The sequence below is a fragment of the Drosophila innubila genome, assembly GCF_004354385.1.
Source record: "Drosophila innubila isolate TH190305 chromosome 3R unlocalized genomic scaffold, UK_Dinn_1.0 2_E_3R, whole genome shotgun sequence".
NCBI classification, from domain to species: domain Eukaryota; kingdom Metazoa; phylum Arthropoda; class Insecta; order Diptera; family Drosophilidae; genus Drosophila; species Drosophila innubila.
In genome coordinates, this window is record NW_022995380.1 from 2,269,811 (window position 1) to 2,276,682 (window position 6,872).

Here is a 6,872-nt window from a genome sequence, read left to right on the forward strand (position 1 = left end):
TGAAGTGTACTTATCAATTGTTAAGACTTATTAATTTGGCAATATCGTATGGCGAACAGTGTTATTAATACTTTATGCTGGTAATAAGTAATTGTAAAGAGACTGCAAAAACAACTAAGAGTTTTAAGTATTTTGTCATTTCGAGTAATTTACTATATTTACCTGTACAGGTAAACAGTGAGCTGAGAGCTGATTTGCCAGACTCATTATCAGATCCCTTTTTTATCATTACACTCTGCCAAGCGTCCCTTGACAGCAGCTCAAATACGCATTAATGAGTTTAAAATCCATTGTTTTTTTTTTTTTTTTTTCCTTACAGCGATGTGCAAATGAAATTAAAGACTAGACGAGAAAAAAGTTGAGGAATTGAGCTTGGTCTTAGGCAGAGTTGATGCTCAGCTTGAATCAGATTATATTTCAATACGTTACAGCATATACTAAGTATGATTCTATACGTAGCTAGGCAAAGGACATAAGGACATAGACACATACATAGATAGACGCCTACGTGCTGCAAGTGCGACAGTGCCACCCAAATATGTACGTACATATAACCTACACTCCACACCTGTTCCATTCAATGCCTCAAATGATTTCGCTCATTCTTTTTCTTGTTCGCTGAGCTTCTTTCACAACTCCCTCATCATTCAGGTTTTTTTCTTCGTTTTCTGCTCTTTACGAGGATACAACGACGCAATCAGCGTTTGATGCCGCGTTTGACGTCTCTTGACTTTAGATCTATTGCTGATGTTGTTGTTGTTGTTGTTGTTGCTGTTATAGGTGTTGCTGTTGCTGTTGGCTTTGCTGTATCCGATTTAATGCGTCGCAATTGGAAATGTGATTTTTGTTGATTTATAAAGGACACAATTACAAGCACATTCACATTCACATTCACATTAGGATTTGGATATAGGATTTGGATTCACACGAGACGCGCACAAACAAAAGATACTCGTACTTGTCCTGCATTCACATTTGTATTCACATTCACATTCAGATTCAGATTCACATTTGGAATCGCATTCATTTATTGCTGTTGCAGCTGTGACACGCCCATCGCCTTGCGCCTACTTTCTGCTATTTCGCTGTAAACAAAAGCATAAAACAACAACCAGAACAACATTGATCCTGTTGTGTGTTTTGCTTGTGCTTCGTGAATTTAGCATTCGCAATAGCTTCGCAAATTCTCGCACATTTCGCGCCTAGCTTCAAAAATAGTTCGAGTCGTTGTTTCCACAGCTTATTGGTGGCTTTGGTGGTTTGTCCGACCCACGCGTCCGCCACCGAGCCATGCAAATTTCAAACTAAATTGCCACATTCAAAAAGGACTCGGCTGCGACTCGACACGACACAGCAGGACACGACGCGTGCCAATTCCACGCTATTGCCAATTTAGAGTTTCATCTGATTTCGGACGTTTCTGGTTTTCCGTTTCACGTTGTTCTTTTTCCCCTCTTGAAAATGCTTGATGTTTCACATTCCCCAATTTCATATGTCACACGTTTCGCTTGTTTCTTTGCCACAGCATCCTTTGCTTGTTTCTTTGCCAGCTAGTAACCCCTGCTTGTTACATACCATTCCATTCCATTTCATTCCATACCATTGCACTTCCTTTCGTTCGCTGTAGGGGTAAAGTGCGTTCTGTTGGGGAAATGAGACAGACTGAAATGCTGTAAGACGTTGCAGCGCATGTCTGTTCTTAGTTCGCTGTTAAGTCGCTGTTAATGTTAAGGTGGCATATGTTAACCGTTTCATCTGAGCAGCGAACGTTAAAACCACTATTTCTGTTATGCTGCGTGAATAATACAAATGGGCAACTTTTCATGGAATTGGAAAACTATCTTTTGATTACTTACTCAAATATTTAAATGATAAATAATGAATACAAAATTAATTCTTGTTAATTTATGACTATTGTAATTCTGAGAAAAAGTCGCTTATAGCTACAGTTCTTGAAGATACTTAAAACTGGTAAGTAAGACCCTATCTTGCTCAGGGCTTTCTGTTCTCACTCCAAGCTTACAGCATTCGCGATTCTTTTGCATATTAAATGCGCATTTATTTCCACAATACCGTAAACTCAATTGTGTTGGCAACGCAAACAAAAACAACTTACGTTCCATTCATGCCATTTATATAGCAGTTATTTCATAATAGGTATATGACTTTATAAGAATACCAATACGAATGTGAATGTGAATGCGAATGTGAATAGGAGTCTGCTTGCTTCTTGTGCCATTAAAGCGTGCGTAGCCCAAAAGGTAAAAGGTAGTAAGAAACGAGTAACGCACAAATAATTGAGTGCGCATCCTGTTCAAAGGATCCTCGCTATGATGGCAACTGTAAAGGGGAAATGCTCAAACTACATGTTTTATTGACAGACACGTGGTAAAAGTGGCAACAAAAGCAGTTATTTACAATGAGTTCCCAAGCGCCGAATCTTCCATTCTCTGTAATTAAGTTGAAAGCATTATCAACTATACTTTTCTTTTAATATTAATTCGTGAGATAATTTTTTGACGACTATAAATATTTGCACCTTTGATAGATACCACAAATAAAGCGCAAAACCAATAAAATAAACAAATTAAATTAATTATCAAATAAAAAAATAAAAAAAATTTTTTTTAATTATTAAAACAATAACAATAAAAATAATTATTGTATTTAATTTTTATAAACAAATTGAACCATTACATTTTATTACAAAAATTAAAAAAAAATTTTTAATTTTTTTTTTTTTTTAAATGAAAGTAACAGTTACATAATGATTTTTAAATACAAATTAAAATTAAATTACTTCATAAATTTATAGTAAAAGAGAGTTTAAACTAATTTTCATAATTAAAATTATTATTATTTGCAATCCGTGAAAAAGAGTTTTTAATCGAGTGAGAAAAGCGAATTGATAATATGGTATCACTATTATATTCGACCTCTGATTTATATTTATATGTAAATACTTATTAACACAACTTGCCAATTTAAGCATATGGTTAAGTATTTTCTTCAATATGAATAATGAATCCGCTTTTCAAGCAGCTTCTTGTGCTCTCTCAGACAAGGTATACACAATGACTCAACTGCTGCTTAAAACCCAAGCCCAAGCCGTTAAAAAATAAAGCCCTCCAAAGAGATAGCAGCAAATTGAAAAGAGCAACTGCAGAGCACTCCTTACCAGACCACCATGGGGGTTGTGGGGCTGGTATGCATCCCCCCTAGCATGAGTCTCGCTTGCCGTCTGATTGCATGAGTTCTCCTTTCGACGTCATTAAAATGTGTTTAAATAGCGGCCGTTGCACACTGCGTATACGTAACGTTTTCTGCAATTGCATTTTATCGCCAACTGCTGTTCCTGTTGCTGCTTCTACCATCTTCCACAGGTAACGCACACTAAAGCAGCAATTTCATTTTTATATCCACCTTAACTCGTCCAATTGCCATAAATTTTGATGTAGTCGAAATTTTGTATAAAATTTTAATTAAAAACTCTAGTCCCTGGGCAATCTAGGCTAAATTTGTTTGCCATTGATTACTTTACAAAATACTGGCCCCAAACAATAGGTCAAAAGTCCCGAAAGTCTTCAGCAAGGCTTGGCAAACAATTTGATAGAATTTTTGGTCAAATTCTGGAGAGAAAAACATGCAAAAATATAGAAAATTCTTTAATATCCTATAGAGGCTTGGGAGATGCATGATGCATGGACAAAAACTTGCAACATTTAAATATTGCACAAAATTAATGTGAAAAGTTTATTGTGTATTGCAGAGCTTAAGGGTTTATAGAGTTTATCGAAGGGCTTGTAACAGCTAAAAAGGATTACGAATTTATGTAAAGTTGTGTGGAAAATAAATAAACATATGAGCAGCTAAAATTTGTAGCTCGAAATACTTATAACTAAACGTTCATTATCTTACTTGTGTTTGTTATAACAATATTGGTCACCCCTATATTTCCCATTGCTTTTAATGTTTTAATTTTAAAAGCACATTCTCATCTAAATCACTCTTAATATAACAGCAAAATACGTAAAAGCTATAAACATTGTAGTGTATCTGGAATTGACATCCTGTGTACTCCTTCTACGACAAAATGATTTCACATCTAAAGTATTTTTCCAACTTAAATGCAACTGATTTGATGGCAGACGGAAAAAAGAGTGTCAATAATTCTATTCGAAAAAGCTAAAACCATTAACAAGATAGAGTATCTGGCACTGTTACAGATTATTTCCTATTGTTTTATTTTTCTTTCAGTTGTTTGCTAACAGCAATCGGACGACATTCAAGTGTCAGCAATGCTTCTCCAACTTGGTCAGTGGATAAAACTTTAGTCTTGAAATGCTTTCTTACAAGTTATAACTTATAGTATAAGTTGTATGTATTCGTGTTCGAATCGTTCGTTTAATTCACTGTTGAAATTGCATGCTTGAGGTTTTACCATATATTATATGTATGTGTGAGTAAATAAAAAGACGTTTACGGGAATTCACATGGGAAGTTTCCATAAAGCCTTTGCATTCCCAATTTCCAATTTCCATTTCTGTGACAGCAACGTCAACAGCAACGACAACTGATCCAATGGCAACTCCAAATGACGCGACAGACGCTGAGATATTTTGCAAACACAATCAAGTGGTAAAATGAGTAGACAATCTGGCAGAGCATACCATTGAAAGGGGGAAGAGGGGCTGGTGGGATATAGTGGCCTTCTGGTTTGATAGATTGAATTGTGTGAACAGTATTGTATTTGCTTTAGCCTTTTATGATACACTTAAAGACAGGCAGGTGAAACAGGTAAAACATTTTGCCTTCGAGTATACACAGGTTGATTAAAGGTGTGCGATTTACATGTATTTGAAATTTAAAACATCTTTTAGCCCATGTCAATCAAATGCTGAAGTTGCGGAAATTGTGGCAAGCTTTTGTTGCAGCTGATTTAAGCTGTTGATTGGGTTGCTTTGTCTGTGTGTGAGAGTGTGTATGTGTGTGTGTGTGTGTGTGTGTGTGTGTGTGTTCCTTTGAATGTCATTCATAGAAATACACACACACAAAGCTTAGAACCGGCAACCGACACTCGCAACACTCCTGAGAACTCTGAGCACTACAGCCGGTTGCCATAAATATGACTTGGGGGGCCCAATGTCTGAGTATTAGGGCCATTTGTGGCAGGGCACACTCTAAGTGAGTTGTGGCCAAGTGCTGAGCGTTAACTTGATAAATCATATGCATATATGTATGTTCATATATCTGTTTAGAATATGTGTTACAATTTCATTGCCTTAAGTACTTTGACTTTAATAGCAGCCGATATTGCAGATTCTGTTTCAGATAGTTAACATTATTAATTATAGAATTATTTTCAGTATATTCGAATGAAATGAGAGGTAAAGATTAATAGTAAATTGGAGAGATATGCATCTACTAAAGACCAGCTAATAATAATGAAATAACTAATTAATATCAGAACACATCTTGTAAGGGATCTTTTTATTCTTTGTTAGATAAAGTAAATCTCTAATTATTTTTAACATTTCAAATACCTCCCAAAAAATTTAACTATTAAAATATTGCATCGTATTTAAAGGATAATTATGGGATATCAACGGATAATATTTCTTGTGAATCCAAAAGAAAACTCCACTTTTCTAATAACAGTCTATCTTAAGTGCGAATTTTAAAGTATAAACAGTTCCAGCTATTTTCAACTGTTATTTAACTATTCAAATATTGCATCGTATTCAAAGGATAATTATGGGATATCAACGGATAATATTTCTTGTGAATCCAAAAGAAAACTCCACTTTTCTAATAACAGTCTATCTTAAGTGCGAATTTTAAAGTATAAACAGTTCCAGCTATTTTCAACTGTTATTTAACTATTCAAATATTGCATCGTATTCAAAGGATAATTATGGGATATCAACGGATAATATTTCTTGTGAAACCAAAAGAAAATTCCACTTTAATTACAGCATTTTCAAAGGAATTTGTTTACCTATTATGAGGGTAATAGCTTTTCATGTAGTGAAACCTGCAGATATAACGGGAGCATCTTTTCTAATAATAATTTCACTTAAGGACGTTAATTAAATGGAATCCTCGGCTTATTCATAACTCTATGCTACTTCTACAAGGTCGTTTAAATATTAAAGCTTACATAATTGAAAGGAATTCTATATGTTTACCTGGAATACCTTTAGTTTTTTCAGCTCAATTAGTAAAACCCGCAAATGAATGCAAATTTTTTTTTAGAAATTTGTACATGAAATTCTATTCATAATGAGCACACAAAACGGCTTTTCATTTTAAAATAATTAATTAGACCTTGGAATAAAATACACACAATGCGCCAATTTGTAATGGCACTGTTAGATAAATCCTCGAGTTGGCTTAAATGACTTAAGGACCAACATGATTTAACGTGTTTGCCTGAACAAATAAATACATATGAGTGTGATCATTTTTTTTAAATTGTTTGTTCTCGTTGAGAATGTGCTTAAATAAATAAATTACACTTCGGGTCAATAGCAATTAATTATATGAAAATTGCGCTAGTTTTGATTTCGAAATATTTATACTGCGCCATTTTTTGCCATTCGAAAATTTGCATAAATGAATTGTAAACAACACGAGAATTGTGTATTATAAATTTTGCGAAATGCTCCACATTTAAAAATGGGCGTAGGAGGAAGTTGCGGTTTGGCACAGATGCGTATGATAATTATCAGACATGTATGCATGTATTTTGTATTTATGTACATTCATATGTAAAATATGTTTACCTATTTTGGGTCGAAAGGGTCATTCATATGTATGCATACGTACGTTTGTACCTACATACATACATACATACATATGTGTACTTATGC